The sequence below is a fragment of the Balaenoptera ricei genome, chromosome 19 (assembly GCF_028023285.1).
Source record: "Balaenoptera ricei isolate mBalRic1 chromosome 19, mBalRic1.hap2, whole genome shotgun sequence".
In the NCBI taxonomy this organism is placed as follows: Eukaryota; Metazoa; Chordata; class Mammalia; order Artiodactyla; family Balaenopteridae; genus Balaenoptera; species Balaenoptera ricei.
Genome location: NC_082657.1, coordinates 56,204,457 through 56,221,878, shown reverse-complemented (window position 1 = coordinate 56,221,878; position 17,422 = coordinate 56,204,457).

Genomic DNA, 17,422 nt, shown 5'->3' with positions numbered 1-17,422 from the left:
GCTGCTGAGGACGCCTGGCTCCAGAGACGACGTGGAGACTGCAGGAAAGAGGAAGAAGGAGTCTTTCGGGGGCTCGTGGCAGCAGGGCATTCTGGGAAAGGGATTTGCACGAGGTCACATCTACCTGTCCGTCCATCCGGCAGCAGTATTGAGCCCCCTGCTCTGCCTCGGGCTGCACAGATGCCGAAAGGCACAGATGACTCACACAGTCCCCGTCGTACAGAAGCTTGGGGTCCAAGAATGTGAGAAAGGCATGTAATCCTGCCGTGATTCTCGAAGTGTCCACAGCGCAGTACCGGAGAGGACACCTTCCACGATCGTGAACACCTGCAGAGTCTAGAAGACTGCGCAGCGTTAATTGTTAATCTTCCCTCGGGTCCCCTTTCTGTCAGTGTGGGCCCGCCAGCCTTGGCTGGGGCCCAGGGTCTTCCCTGTGCCGGTCCCCTTTCCTTTTCCTTTCTCTTGTCCTTGGTGTCATCATTGTCGTCTTGTGTGCCTGTTTGCCCTTTCTCTGAGGTCCTGACTCCATCCCGAGTAGTCAGGGCCAAACCTGGGAAGTCCTTTGCTCCTGACCGCCTCTGGTCCTTCTAGGAGACTGGACGAGGCCTTTCAGATGTTTCAGAGTGTAGCATCTATAAGACAAACCCTTTTTCCTTTAACTGTCTCTCACAGGCTAACACTGATGTGATATGATACTGAAAGAAGCCCTTGCCCAATCGTGAGAGGAAGTGGGCTGAGGCTCCCATCTGGTTAGACACATCAACAATTCAATGAGTCACCAATATATTGAATAAGCAGTAACAGAGTATAATCCCAAAAGCAACTTTATTTTGTCTCTCACTGTCCCTTTAAGTCGACTTAACGAAATAGTCCTGACCTCACCCTAGATGACAGCACAGATAGGCTGTAGGACCTTTCCAATAAATAATATAAAGTCACAAACACAGTATCAATTCAGTAGTCAAAGATGGCCATGTTCCATTTAAGCATCAATGCTTCCAACTTCATTCAAGACTTCACTCATTCTTGCTGACTCTCATTTCTTTTTCTGGTTGGATTAGGGAGAGCTGGAAAGATTTTATAAGGACCAAATGGTGCTGTTGTCACATGGGGGCTTTCCTTCTCTGGGCCTCATAGACTCCCAGGGAACTCGTATGGGTTTCTTGGTGACCTCTTCAGTTGATGGTGGCCAGTCTCTTATAACTGCCAAGTAAACTCTATATCATCAGCCCATCCCTCCCTCTTCAGTCCCTAGGAGTCCAGTGGTCCACTGCCAGCTTCGTCAGTTGAGGTCTGTTTGTCCCTTTAGGGTAAGATGATCCCCATGCCAGCCCTTTGCCACTCCTGGACCCCACATGGCTCAGGGGGGCATTCATGCAACCTCTGTCCACACAGATCAGGGCGTGCAAGCTAACTTCCAAACAAGAGCTACTGCCTCACTGGTGTACTAACTAGTCAACTAGTTGGCCTCTTATTCGCTGAATTTCTCAGGCATGAGTCAGATGCCAATCTACTGTGTCCCCTAAGTTTTAGGGGGTACATATAAATCGCTAAAGCCTCATTCTCCTTTGACTTCAGATGAAAGGGAGGTGAGAGGGTGTGGGAGGGTGTGGGAAGGCGTGGCTGGGACTGACTTGTGCTTTAACAGATTTCGCTCTGTGACGATGGGCAAAAGGGGGCTGAGGGCAAGGGGACCCAGAGGAGACTCTTGTAATTGTCCATCTGCCTTTGACGAAGGCTTGACTCAGGGATGGGGCAGTTGAGGTAATGAGAAGGAGTGAAGTCCTGAGTGTATTTTGAAGGCAGACTGAGAGAGAGAGAACTGAGTCAAGGGTGATCCTGGGATTTGGGGCCTGAGCAGCTGGAAAGCTGGAATTGCCCCCGAATTGAGGCAGGGACCGCTCCAGGGCTTGGGGGAGCAGGTCTGAGTGGAGGTGCCAGGAGCTCAGCTGAGTCCTGGTATCACATGCACGGGGTGTTTGAGCTCGCTCAGCCTTTGGGGATTACAACTGTGCCTGCCTCCTAAGGAGTTTTTAAATGATTAAATGAGATTTACACGCACGTGTGTGCGCACACACACACACATGACTGATGTATATATGAGATTTTATATATATGAGACTTACCTAAATATGTAAAAGACAGTAATATATAAAATTAGATTATATATAATATTTAAAAGAGTTGGCATACAGCCTTTTTAATGATTAAATGAAATTTTCATATATATGCAAGATTTTATATATGCAAGATTTACACAAATGAGATTATATATAAGTATCATTATACGTAATTTTTGGAACAGTTGACAGATAGTTACTATTTAATGGTTTAATGTTATTTACATATGTGTATATGTATGTGAGGTTTTATATAGATAAGATTTATACACATATAGGAAAGATATATAAATGAGATTATGTACATATGTAAATGAGATTTTATCTATATACAAAATGTTTAGAACAGCTGTTGGCACATAGTCACTCTTTTTTTTAAATTGAAGTATAGTTGATTTACAATGTTGTGTTAACTTCTGCTGTACAGCAAAGTGATTTAGTTATACACGTATATACATTCTTTTTTTAAAATATTCTTTTCCATATGGTTTATCCTAGAATATTGAATATAGTTCTCTGTGCTATACAGTAGGACCTTGTTGTTTATCCATTCTATATATTGAATAAATGCTCACATCTGCTCACCCAACCTCCCACTCTATCCCTCCCCCAACCTCTTCCCCCTTGGCAACCACCAGTCTCTTCTCTATGTCCGTGATTCTGTTTCTGTTTCATAGATAGTTTCATTTGTGTCGTATTTTAGATTCCACATATAAGTGACATCATATGGTATTTGTCTTTCTCTGTCTGACTTACTTCACTTAGTATGATAATCTGTAGTTGCATCCATGTTGCTGCAAATGGCATTATTTCATTCGTTTTTATGGCTGAGTAATATTCCATCGTGTATATGTGCCACATCTTCTTTATCCATTCCTCTGTTGACGGACATTTAGGTTGTTTCCATGTCTTCACTATGTGCGTAGTCACTCTTTAGTGATGAAATGACCTTTACATATATGCATGAGATTAGATATATATATTAGATTTATTTAAAATATGAGATTAGGTACATAGATGGACACCTACCTACCTACATACATATACAAACACACACACACACACACACACATATCTTTAGGACCGTTGTTGGCACAGCATTGTTATGGAATCAAGAGTAGCCGTATCAGTACTTATGCTGGTGAAGGCCGGGGGGAAAGTCGGGGACTCAGCGCAGGTAACGTCCCTCTGCTGTCCCAGCCGAGACCCTGTCTCTGCTGATGGCCAAATGGAGCCTTTTCCCCAGAGAAGTCCCCGGGCTGTGACACCCTGGCACACCCTTTTCCTCTCTGGCCTCTGTGTCCTGCATGTGGGGCTCACACTGCCTCTCTCAAGATTGTCCTGAGGATTAAATGCGAGCGTGTGTGAGGCCTCGTGCCCTTTTCCTTGGGGATTGCCTAACGCAGCCGCATCAGAAACTCTTGGCTTCTGAGGTTTCCAGTGAGGTCTGTACTTCTCCATCCTCCAAACCCCTTCCTGGAAATGCAGATGACGGTGGCGTTGGACCAGGGATGGGCCGGGAGCCTTCCTAAGCTGGGGTGAGGGCGAGAGCCCTTTGGGCACTGAGCCAAGTCGAGAAGTCAGCGTCCAGGAGCCAACAAGCCTGATCAGGGCACCAATCTGGAGTGGCTGGCTGAGCACCAGCGCCCAGCGACAGAATGGGCAACAAGGGCAAGAGCCACCGTGGGGGTTCAGGACGGAGGGTGGGAGGGGAAACCTGTGCACCTGATAGACTGTCCAGGGCACCGGGCAGGCAGTAAGCACCAGTGTGTGCATAGATCAATGAGAATTCCTCCTCCAGGACTGTCAGTTTCTAAGAAATATGGGGAGATTTTGCCGAGAAGCAACTGGAGAGATCAAAGGCAAGGATGTTAATGGAAATAGCATGAGGTATACGATTTTTATAAGGTCAGACAACCTTGCATTTAAATCTCTGATTTGACTTTAATGAATGGCACACTCTTGATTTCCTAATCTGTACAATGGGCACAATAACTCCTATTACAGGTTATTGCGACGCTCATGTGAACCAAATGCAGATAGTTCCTGTAGCGGGGGGCTGGCATGTAGTATGTGTCCTATACATGCTGATTGCCCGATACCCACCTCCTCCCCTTTCCCCTTAAAGCAGTGGAAACGTGGCTGGAGTGTAGGGGAGGAGGGGAGGACGTGAACTGGGAGGCAGGGAGAGTCTCTGCAAGTCTGTCATCAGGGACTGACATCCAAGCCATGGAAATTCGAGAAGTGCCAGGAGACCCCACCCACATGGGAAACCCCCCAGCCAGATGGTGACTTGTGGGCTGTAACTTAATAACCTCCTGGATTAGGGGCCTTAAAAATGATTTGTGGCTGTAGGACGGTTGGGGTCCGCAGGTGTAGCCATCGTGTACAGAACACACTCACACACGCTAATAGAGCACTCGGGGATGTGCCCTGTGGGCGAGGGTGGGGAAAGCTTGTCCTTGTGATTTTCCAGCTGTGGTCAAACACAGAGCCCTGGGCTTTGCCAGGACAGATGGCAAATGAGCTGTCTCGAGGTGACAGAGGACCCGATCGGTTCTAGCTTCATGCCACGCTCGGTGTCCCAAGATGCCACCTGTGCTGCCACACTTCCTTACACTTTCACTTCCAAAGAGGGGCTTACGGGCTGCCCTCACAGACATTTGGATGGTAACAAGCAGTGACTGACAAAGAGGAGAAAATTCAGACGTTGTGGGCCAATTTCTGGCAGAACAGAGCTGTGGTTGACAATTTTTTTTAGAAGTCTTGCGGTTGTGTCTTTAAGATTCTATCTCCTCTGGGCCACATTTCCTGTTTGATTGCGGAGTCTTTTTCTCCCCCTTCTGCTCCTCCTGGTGTCTTGCGTTGCTTGTACTATTATCATCATAGCAACAGCCCTAGGGGGAGTAGGAAGAGGCTGACGTGTGGAATCAAATAGAGCTGGGTTCAAATCTTCCGCCATCATGGTGTGATGTAATGTGATGACTCGGTTCCTCTTGGCTTCCGATACCTCTTCCAGGTTTTGTTTGTTTGTTTTAAGAATTGAGAAATAATGTATGCAGACATACAACTGAATAATGTACACTCATTTCAGATTAGTTCCTTACTTATAAAGTATTTTTATGCCCAGTCTCTTTGCATGCCTTGATCTAATAGGAGAGAAAACTGGGGCTCAGAGAGGTGAAGTGACTTGCTCAAGGACACACAGTAGTAAGCAGTAAGTAGGAATTCCAATGTGTCTTTTTGTTTGTCTTTTCATTCTGAAATAATTTGACTTATAAAAAAGGTGCAAAAATTATACCCCCCAAATTGCACATACCCTTCACCCAGATCCCCCAAATGATAACATCTTGCATAAACATGGCACAATTATAAAAATCAGGAAATTAACATTAATAACAATATTATGATCTAATTATTTAGACTTTACCTATTGTCCCATGAGTGTCCTTTTTCTGGTCCAGAATCCAATCCAAGATCATGCATCACATTTATTTACTCTCCTTTAATCTGGAACTAAGATTTTCTAGACCTTGACAGCTGGAAGAGAATATAACAGGCTAGTTATATTTTGCAGGATGCCCCTCGATTTGGGTTTGTCTCATCTTTCCCCATTATTAAATTCAGGCTCTGCGTTTTGGGCAGGACGATCACAGAAGCGATGTTATGTCTTTCAGAGTGCATCCCATCATGCCCATTTGTTCCCTTACTGGTGATGTCAACTTGATCATTTGGGTTTAGATTCCAAGGCTTCTTTTCTTTCAGCTGCACCATGCTACCCACAATCTGATTTCTGTATACTGTATTCAAACTGTCAGAACTGATACTGTCGTTAAAGCAGCTGAAAATAATATTAAATGATATTGCAACTCAAGATGTTGCTTTTACCCTGTGAGTTTGCTTGTAGGCAAAAACCAGTTTTAAATCTCCAGCGCTTTTGTGCCTTGCACAGAGAGAGAGCCCACATGATGTCTGTTGAATGAAAATAAAGAAATAAAATAATGAACACATGATTGAATGGGATTCTCAGTTCAGTTTGCTCCTTGAGGGCAGGAAATTTTACCTTTACTTTCTATAGTGCCTACAAACATTGGGTACTCAATTAAATTTGAGTGAAAGAAACTTAACTCTTCCTGATGGATATTTCCTGACTTACAGGAGGAAGGGGAAAATGGCTGTTTTATTTTTTAAAAAAAGAAAACAATTTTTTTGCAGCTCTTTCTCTTTTCTAAACAGAGGTGTTTCTGCTTTGATCCTGGGGGTGTAAAAATAACATAATTTTCTTATCTTTGGTCTTTCTTGGTGTTTTTTGCAGATGGAGACCAAGTCTGTTTAGTTTAAGAAAGCTGCTTAATGATTTGGGGCTATGGTAGGCAGAAGGCTGAGATTTCTTCAAGATTGCCAACCCCCATAGAATCCCCTGTTCTTGAGTGCAGGTGGGCCTGCCCTAATCAGTTGAACTTTTATGAGACTAGAGGTCAGAGATGGAGTATTCAGAGATTCAGACTTGAGAGACCAAAGGGAGAGAGTCACATGGTAGGGAATGGCAGGAGGCTTCTAGGAGCTGAGATCAGCCACCCGTCCGTGGCTTGTAGCAAGAATACAGGGACCTCAGTCTACAAACACAAGGCAGTGAATTCTGCCAAAACCCTGAGTGAGATTGGAAGGGGACCCGAGCCTCAGCTGAGAGCCAAGCCCCAAGGGACACCTTGATTTCAGCCTTGAGACCTTGAGCCAAGAACTCAGCTACACTGTGCCCCAACTCCTGTCCCATGGAAACTGTGAGATGATAGATTTGTGTTGTTCTAAGCTGCTAAGTTTGTGGTATGTTGTTACACAGCAATCGTTTGGCCTTTTCCTGACTGTCATATAGTTGGACTCATACAGTATGGAGCTTTTTCAAATGGGCTTATTTCACTTAAGTTTCCTCCATGTTTTCTTTGTGACTTGACATCTGATTTCTTTTTATTGCTGGATTATGTGTCTGCTGTCTGGATGTCCCATAGTGTGTGTATCCATTCACCTATTGGAGGACATCTTGGTTGCTTCCAAGTTTTGGCAGTTATGAGTAAAGCTGCTATAAATATTCACGTGCAGGTTTTTGTATGAATAGAAGTTTTCAACTTATTTGAGTAAACGTAGGAGTGCAATTGCTGAATAGTATGCTAAGACTATGTTTAGCTTTGTAAGAAACTCTCAGGCTGTCTTCCAAAGTGGCTGTACCATTTTGCATTCCCACCAGTAGTGAGCGAGAGTTCCAGTGGTTCCATGTACTTGTCAGCATCTGGTATTATCATTTTGGGGGGATTTTAGCCACAGAAGGCACTTTCAAATTTTCATTACTGCAGGGGTAAGCCCTCTCTCCCTTCCCATATTCCCACTTCTGCTTGTCCTGTAGGAAATCCCATCAGTGTCTCCAAGGTGCTGGGGCGACAGCTCCCACCTCCTTCCACCCCTTGTTCAGATATCTCTGTGGGCGAGGAGGGTGCTCCCCTGATCAGTGAGAACCCAACATCTACTGGACCTTGTTTTTCAATGAGAGACTAAGTCCTGGAGACAAAAATAAGCATCTCTCCCCTGGGGTTGGGTGTTCCCCCTTGGGAAGAGGGCTGCCATTCACTGGCTTCTCTGTGTCAAATGAGGGGAGGAGAAGGAATAGATTCACTTGGGGGTAGAAGGTAGGTAGGCAGTCCTGTGGTTTTTTTCTATTCATGTTTTACCAGGGAACTCAACTTGGATAGTTGTACTCCCATTAATCAATCCATCCTGATATCCCACTTTCTACCTTTAGTGTTCCCAATTAAGAAACCGAGAGCGATTAGGCTTCCCCACATCTTCAATAATATCCATCCATGCCACCACCACCAAGAGCCATCTGCATTTCCTCTTTGGAAAAATGTCTATTTAGTTCTTCTGCCCATTTTTAATTGGGTTGTTTGTTGTTTTTTTGATGTTGAGTTGTATGAGCTGTTTATATGTATGTTGGATATTAATCTCTTATCAGTCACATCTTTTGCAAATAGTTTCTCCCATTCAGTAGGTTGTCTTTTTGTTTTGTTGATGGCTTCCTTTGCTGTGCAAAAGCTTTTAAGTTTAATTAGGTCCCATTTGTTTATTTTTGCTTTTATTTACTTTACTTTAGGAGATGCAAAAAAATATCACTGTGATTTATGTCAAAGAGTGTTCTGCCTATGTTTTTCTCCAGAAGCTTTATGGTATGTGGTCTTACATTTAGGTTTTTAATCCATTTTGAGTTTATTTTTGCACATGGTATTAGAGAATGTTCCGATTTCATTCTTTTACATGTAGCTGTCCAGTTTTCCCTGCACCACTTATTGAAGAGACTGTCTATTCTCCATTGTATATTCTTGCCTCCTGTGTTATAGATTAATCGATCATAAGTGCATGGGTTTATTTCTGGGCTCTCTATCCTGTTCCATTGATCCATGTGTCTGTTTTTGTGCCAGTACCACACTGTTTTGATTACTATAGCTTTGTAGTATAGTCTGAAGTAGGAGAGTATGGTTCCTCCAGCTCTCATACACTGCCTTTTATATCCATTGTTTAATCCTTACAGCAAGCCAGTTGTTTGGGTAATATTATGATCTTCTTTTTACAGATAATGAAATTGAGTCTCAAAGAGGTTAAGTAACTTTTCCAAGTCCATAACTAGTCCAAGCTAGTAAATGGCAACTGCTGGGTTTGGAATGTGGGGTGGTCTTGTTTTAAGCTCTGTGACCTTTACTCTGTACTGATGGCCCTCATTCTTCTTGGTCTTAGGCCCCTTTTGTGCTCTTAAAAGTGACTGAGGGACTTCCCTGGTGGCGCAGTGGTTAAGAATCTGCCTGCCAATGCAGGGGACATGGGTTCGAGCCCTGGTCCGGGAAGATCCCACATGCCGCAGAGCAACTAAACCCATGTGCCACAACTACTGAGCCTGCGTTCTAGAGCCCATGAGCCACAACTACTGAGCCCACGTGCCACAATGACTGAAGCCCACGTGTTCTAGGGCCCATGCTGTGCAACAAGAGAAGCCACCGCTATGAGAAGCCCGCGCACCGCAACAAAGAGTAGCCCTTGCTCCCCGCAACTAGAGAAAGCCTGCATGCAGCAACGAAGACCCAATGCAGCCAAAAATAAAATTAAAAAAAAAAAAGTGATTGAGTCGCAACCCCTCATGAGTTATCAAATTTAGGTAATGATCATCATTCCTGTTAATTTCACCAAAAGGGAGACAACTGGACATTATTTTCCTCCTCATGGCAAGACACAATACCACCTGCCTCTAAATTGAACTTGCAATGTCCAGGTAATATATGGGAGAGAAATAAGTTAAAACTCCATCAATGCAATTAATCAAATCCAGAATGTGGAAAAGTACAGAACAAAGTATTTCAGCATTTGGTTCCTTTACCAGATGAATTTTAAAGGAGAAAATATCAATGGAAGGAGGGAATTTAGGAGAGACATACATACCAAATGCCATGTGAAGATTATGTCAGATCGTGATTTGAACAAAAAAACTCTGTGTGTGTGTGTGAATAATACTGAGGAATTATTGGTAATTTTTTTGGTGGGTAATGACACTATAGTTATGCTTTTTAAAAGTGTTCTTCTGTTTTAAAAATATGTAATTAATTTTTGAGTGCTTTACATACATCATTTCCCCCATTTTTTTAGGCAAAGTTAGAGAAACCCAGAGACGTGATTTGCCAGCTTCACACCTGGGACATGGCAGAGCTGGGCCTGAAGGCTGGAGATGGAGGGAAATCTATCTAGTTATAGCTTGGTGCTGTACCTTTACGGTCTCTGGTCAGTCTTTCTCGGTGTTGATACACATCAAACCATGAGACACATGTGCAAGTCAAGGAATTTCAAGCTGTGGCTTTAGCAGGATTCAGTTTAGGGGTTTTTCTATGGAATTCTCTAAATACAAGTTTGAAAAATACCCAGAATGAGCTCCATGCCAGGAAAGGTAGTGCCAAAAGCAGGCTGATTAAGACCGAAACTCCAGATGTCATCAACTTTTCAAACACGTGCAATTTCGTGGTGAGTAGCAAGCAGCAGCTGGGGCTGCTGACGCGCAGGCTGGGAGCCAAGTGGCCGGGGCTGTTTCTTTCAAGAACATTTCATAAGCCAGCTGCCATCTTGACAGTGCCTTGTGGGCCAGGCTGTTCTTACAGTTGACAATGGTCATTCCACATCGGGGGATGCTTCTTCATTCCAAACACGCACAGAGTTCAAGCACATCTTGCTTTGGAACTTCTGGTCGACAACTCAGAACCTCTTCTTCCTTACAGTTAGCCCATGGGGTTGGGATGTGGAATTGAAGAGGTGAAGTCGTGAGTTTGACCTCCCAAGAATCCTTTACCTTCCTGGTGAGATGAGTGCATGGACGCAGGAAGGGGATTTAGCCTGCATCACAGAGCACTTACCGTGAGCAGAGAAGCACTCGTACTGCTAACCAGTTGTCTCAACAGTGCACAGGGTTTCTTACAAGAGCAGAGGGAGGCCACGGATGAGTCACTGTGAAACCAGCCCAGGACTAAGAAGATAACCGAAAGACATGGCCGTTCAGCAGCTCCATCTTCTGAGTGCAAGTCCCAGCTGGGCAGCACAAACTCTTTTGTTCACCTGGGAGGCGGTGATATCCGGGTCAGTCTAGAGGATGGTGGAGTGGCCTCATGGGGTTATTTGCCCAAGGCCTCTGGGAAGAAACGTTTTGAGGGAAGATTGACTCCAGACCAAGAACCAGGGCTGTGTGAGGGACGCACTTCCCTGCTGAACTCCCGAGGGCAAGGCAGCTACCATAAAGCCTGAGCACAGAATCAGAGGCCTGCTACCCATCAAAACGTGGTGAGGCGGGCTTCCCTGGTGGCGCAGTGGTTGAGAGTCTGCCTGCTAGTGCAGGGGACGCGGGTTCGAGCCCTGGTCTGGGAGGGTCCCACATGCCGCGGAGCAGCTGGGCCCGTGAGCCACAACTACTGAGCCTGTGCGTCTGGAGCCTGTGCTCCGCAACGGGAGGGGCCGCGATGGTGAGAGGCCCGCGCACCGCGATGAAGAGTGGCCCCCACTTGCCGCAACTGGAGAAAGCCCTCGCACGAACCGAAGACCCAGCACAGCCAAAAATAAATAAATAGATAAATAAATAAAAATAAAAGTAGCTATATAAAAAAAAAAAAAATAATAAAGCTCTTTGCCGTTTAAAAAAAAAAAAAAAAAAAAACGTGGTGAGGCATTGAGCGCCCATGGCTGTGGGGTTTCGTAACCAGGGAAACAGGATGTAGCACAAATGTGGACAGGTACTTTCCCAATTGGGGGTGGCTGTTGGAGCACAGAATGACGTCATGCTAGAGGGCATAGTGCAGGGCGATGGCGCTTTGGGGACAACAGTGACCATCCCATAGAGAGGTGGAGCCCGAGCTGGCCAGGGGGAATACATGGCAGACAGATTACATGGGGTACCCAAGAGGGGCGTGTTCTTGAGTTTATGTACGACACCCCTGTGGACTCAATCAGGGAGGTGAGGTCGCGTGTCATAGGGCCAACGTGAGGATTACATGAGAGAATAAGAAGAGCATGCATTGTTATTGATACTGCTGGTTTTAAAATTTATTTTTATTTTTTTTCGCCACGTCTCGTGGCTGTGGGATCTTAGTCCCCTGACCAGGGATTGAACCCAGGCCCTTGGTAGTGAAAGCATGGAGTCCTAACCACTGGACTGCCGAGGAAGTCCCCAGTATTGCTGTTTTATAATTTTAATTGTTGGGTCAAATGAACCTTGTTTCTGAGATAGATAGATATATGTGCTATAAATAATTGAATTAAATTATATAAAATTACCCAATGTCTGCACACAGTAAGTCCTCAGTAGCTGCTAGTTGCTATGGTTATTGTTGTTACTATTATTATTATTACAATTATCAGTGGAGGTAGTGGTACTAGAATAACAGGAGGCCTTTAAAGATGGGCTAGATGCCACTCAATGGTAGATGAGGGTCAAGGATAGAGAAATACATTTTGATTACAATTACCATGACCCCTGTTTTTATCCCTGGCCTAAAAATAGAGCCTGGAACACACAGGTAATATTTAAGTAAATGTATTGAACTTTGTCAAAGAGAAGGAAAGAGAGACTCAGAACAGGGACTTTCAGGTTCCAGTTTCCATCTCGGTCCAGCCACACGGGTTGGGTGCCCACCGTATGCCACTGGGTTAGGTTCACTCATGCTGTAGATGAACATCTGAGACGTAGGAAGCTTGAGATGCTTGTCGGAGGATCTGCAGCTGGTTGGCGTCAGCAGCCAGCAAGAACATCTGAACTCGCTGTCTCAGGTGTGAGAAAGGCCCCAGGGGTCCTGGCTGTCAGTGCGATGGGAACAAAAACGGAGACAAAGTGGGTTGGGATCTGGGCTCCCATCTGTGTGGTTGGCTCTTGGAAGAACGTCCTGGTCCAGCCAAGGGGAGAGATGCTGGGTGAGCCGGAGAACTGGTGTGGCTGAATGTACTAAATTTAGAAGGGGATTTGGATGCACCCTGTGTGGCTTTTGACCGGGGCCCAGGCTCGGAGCGTGTTGGTGTTTTTCCTCTTCGGTTTCCCTGCGGGGTGGGGAGCCTGCTCCCCTCTCGGGTTCCCGAGGGCTCAGTCACTGACGCCCGGTTTATAAATACCCTCTCCCTTCCCCGGCAGTTCTGACCCCAGCTGATTGTTAGTAATTTCAGGGTTTCTCACAGAGCCTCTGCACTTGGATTCCCCAGGGTAATAATCAGGGGTGGCGGGTCGCCCCCAGCCCCGGGGAGGGTCTGCGGCAGAGGCGCGGCCCTGCAGAGAACTGCTTCCTGGAGCTGCTTCCCTCCGCGCTGTGCCTTGCCAGGCAGTCAAAAGCCATGTGGGGAAATAACACTTGCCTTTGTTCCACTGAGATAAAACAGTTTGGAGGTTAGTGCTGTGTCGTCAAAGGGGCTGGGGGACACGGAGAAAAGGTCAGGGGGCAGCATTCATAGCCTGTGTGCCAGGCTTACGCTCAGTGATTTACTGCTAGTTGATGAAGTGAGCTGATAATGAGTGTTCCATGTGCGAAAGCTCCATGAAACGCTTTTTACACGGGCTGTCTTATTTACTCACCCATGTGACTCTGTAACATCTGTACAGTGTTTCACGGCCAAGGCACCTGAGGATCTGAGAAGTGAAGGGACTTATCCACGTCACACAGCTCTTTCTCTCTTTCTGCAAGTGCCATGTTGAGAGCCCCTAACGTTTCTGATTTGTAGCATCCTGGGCAATTAAGCAACTTAAAAAGTTTTGAAGACATGTAGACCGGGGCTCAAATCACAGCACTGCCACTTGCTCTAAGAACCTGGGCAAATCCTTTAAATTTATCTGAGCCTCAGTTTTCTTATCTGTCAAATGGGAAGGAGAGTAGAGTCAGTGTGAAGACTAATTGAGACTGTGTAAAACAATTTGGGAAATAGTGTGCCCTGAATCAGTGGTAGTGTATAATAACAATAATAATAATATGTAATAATAATAATAATAGCTAACATTTAATTGGTCCTCCCTATGTGTCAGGCTATGCTATGCACATTATATATTTTATTTAATGCTCTCAACCACCTTAGGGAGACATGCTTTTATTAACCTTATTTTTCAAAAGAGAGATCTGAGGGTTAAAGAGGCCAAATGACTTGCCCATGGTCTCATAGCTAGTAAATGGTGGAATGTGGATTTGAATCCAGAGAGTGACTCCAAGTCCATGTTCTTACCACATATATATTGCCTTTGTCATCAATAGCATCATCATTCACCATCACCATCACCATCATCACCATCACCATTATCACCATCATCACCATCACCATCATTCACCATCATCATCACCATCACCATTATCACCATCATCATCATCACCTTCATTCACCATCATCATCACCATCATTCACCATCACCATCACCATCAGTCACCATCATCATCACCATCACCATTATCACCATCATCATCATCACCTTCATTCACCATCATCATCACCATCATTCACCATCATCATCACCATCATTCACCATCACCATCACCATCATTCACCATCACCATCATTCACCATCATCATCACCATCACCATTATCACCATCATCATCATCACCTTCATTCACCATCATCATCACCATCATTCACCATCATCATCACCATCATTCACCATCACCATCACCATCATTCACCATCATCATCACCATCACCATTATCACCATCATCATCATCACCTTCATTCACCATCACCATCATCACCATCACAATCATCACCATTGTCATCATCACCATCTTCATCATCACTACCCTCATCATCATCATTATCATTATGTCATGATTATTGTTATTCTTTAACTATTCCTAGTAGCCCTAGAGCTCCTCCTGGGTTGGGATGGTACCCATACCCAGTTCTGGCTTGACAAATAGTAGGGTCTCAGCACGTGTCTGTAGACTGGAAACATGAATGAGACAATCCTTTATGAGGTCAGCTCATCCAAGAGGCTTTCTCATCCAGGTGCCCAGAGCAGTTGAGGGCTAGTGGATCTTAAACCTGAAACTCCTGTGAAAGGGAGCTCTCAGAAGCACATGGTTGGCACAAAGCTCAGAGACTGAGAGTCCTGCATTTTCTCTGCACTGTCCAATATGGAAGCCACTGGCCATTTGTGACTATTTAAATTTTAACATTCAATTATTTAAAATAAAATAAAATGGAAAATTGAGTTCCTCAGTTACGCTAGTCACATTTCAGATGTACCATCACCTGTGGCTGGTGGTGACCATATTGGATACATAGATATAGAACATTCGTATCGTTGCAAAAAGTTCTCTTGGTGCTGTTCTAGAAGGTTTTGATTCTCAGTCCCCTGTGCCCTCTGAGTACACTAATCTCTTCAGACCAGGGGGCTGGTCTGGGGCTTGGGGAATATGCTCACTGTGGCCAACATATACCAGTGGGATAGGAGCCAGAGAGAAGCTCCTAGTGGACTCATCAGTCTTGCCGCCATCTTGCATAAGCGCCCTGGGCTTGAGGTGAAGTGTTTAAAGACACCAGCATTGGAGTCAGGGCTCAGATCTCCATTTCCCAGCTGTGCAATTTGGGAAAATTAATAAACCTCCCTGGGCCTCAGTTTCCCCAACTGTGAAATGGGAATGCCAGGACTTCATAGGCACTTCTGGGAAAATTGGAAGAGCTGCGTCAAAAGCACTTGCACAGAACAGGTTGTGAAGTGTTAGTTCTCTTCCCTTCCATTGGAGAGAAGGCCAGGGTGGGAGAGGTTCGAAGCCAGGTGGCCTAGCAAGCTGTAGGGAAGTTCCCCCATCCTCACGTCAGCCTGCTTCTCTAGACCTGGTCTGTCCTGTTTGGAACTTTATAGATTTGGGTATTTGGTGAGACAGAGAATCATTACCGTTTGTTACCTTCACCAGTAAACAAAATACAAGGCTCTCCCCAAAGGAAAGAGCGCAGAGGGGAGTTAGAGGCAAGAGTTCTGGCAGCCGTAGGAACGACTCCCCGCTACCCCCCAACCCCCCTCCCCTTCTCACCCTCCACCTTCAGTTCCTCCTACTCGCCCCACATGGCCCCACTTCCCTAATGAAAGTCAGCACCTCTGTGGCTCTGAATTTCAAACTCATTAGTAGCAATCACACTTATAGCTACTGTTTGTTGAGGTCCTCGATGCTCTGGGCACTGTTCAAAGTGAAATATCATGAAAACCCTCTGATGGGTCACATTATCAGCCCATTTTACAGATGAGGAGGCTGAGGCCTAGAGAGTTTCACTAGCATGCCCATAACCTGTTGCGTGGCAGGTAAAAATGGCAGAGCAGGGCATTGAATTCAGGTCCACAGGAAGCCAAAGGCCCCACTTTTCCCACCATTTCCCATTTCCCATAGGGTCCAGAAGACACTTATGTCAGAGTGACCAGCATAGGGTGGCGCTTTATAACGGTGAGTGATGGTCCCGCTTGGAGGGGAAAGCTCAGGCTTTGTGGCATCAGTTCAGCTTTGAGATCCGGCTCTGTGTTGACCGGCATGGTGATCTTGGGCAAGCTGCCCCCTTTTAAAAACCACTTTAAGTTTCAGTTTCCCTAACTGTAAAATGAGGATGGCGATTAAACCTCACAATAATGTTTTGAGGATTCAGTGACTGCGATCTGTGTTTGACAAAGTGTTTGGCCTGCAGTGGGTGTTTGGAACTCATTAGAAACTTCTGCCCTTGTAGGCTTCTCCCCACCCTGGACGAGAGTTTCTCAGCCTCCGTGCTCTTGACCTTCTGAGCTGACAGTTCTCTGGGGTGGAGACCGTTCTGTGCCTTGCAGGATGTTCAGCAGCATCCTTGGCCTCTACCCACTAAATGCCAGTTGGAATAACAAAAAATGTCTCCAGGCTTTGCTAACTGTCCCTGGAGGGGTAAAATTTCCTCTCCACACCCTCCGGGACACCTGCTGGAGCGCCATCTCCCAGCGCCAGGCCGTATGGGAGACTGCCATCAGCCTGGGGTGGCCAGCGCTGGCGCCTTTTGAGAACTGGCACCCAGATCACTGTTTCAGCCGGCAATTAGCTGAACAGAAGTGTTCTAATTGCCTGAGGATCAGGTTTCCTTTGGGGGTCATTTCTTTCAAGGCTCCTGTTGCTGTTTATTTATACTCATCCCAATAAAAGGCATGTGCTCAGCTGCAGGGGGTATTAATGATGTGAGGGCCGCTCCAGACGGTGCCCAGGGAGGCGCCTGCAAATCCATTCTCCAGAGGTTCCTCATTTGCTAGATCTGCCTGGCAGGGCCCTGTTGGGGCTGAGGTGGTGTGTGTGTGTGTGTCTGTGCACTGAGAGCGGGCATTTGTTGCCTCTCTGAGTTTAGCACTTGTAATAACACAAATATCTCCCCCAAGGAAGTTTCTGCTCTCCCATCTGGCCACCAGACTGGGTCTCTGCCATCCCAGACTTCCTGCACCCATCACGGGCCCCTGTGTCTTCCAGTTTGACTCTTGGGGGCATGCTGAGCCCCAAAGCCATCCCAGCTGGTTATCCCCCTAGAGGGGAGCTAATGAAGTAATGAGGATACCACACATGTGCAGGGCTCTGTTCTTAACAACAAGCTTTCTCATGGTGATCGTCATGATAAGGATAATATTAAATAAACAACCTTTATTGAGCACTGACTCTGTACCAGCTGCTGCACTGTTCATTCATCCACTCATTCATTCACTTGTTCAGTCAATCATTCACTCAGACATTAAAACAGACAAGTTTTGAGTACTGCTAACCCCAGTAATCATTATA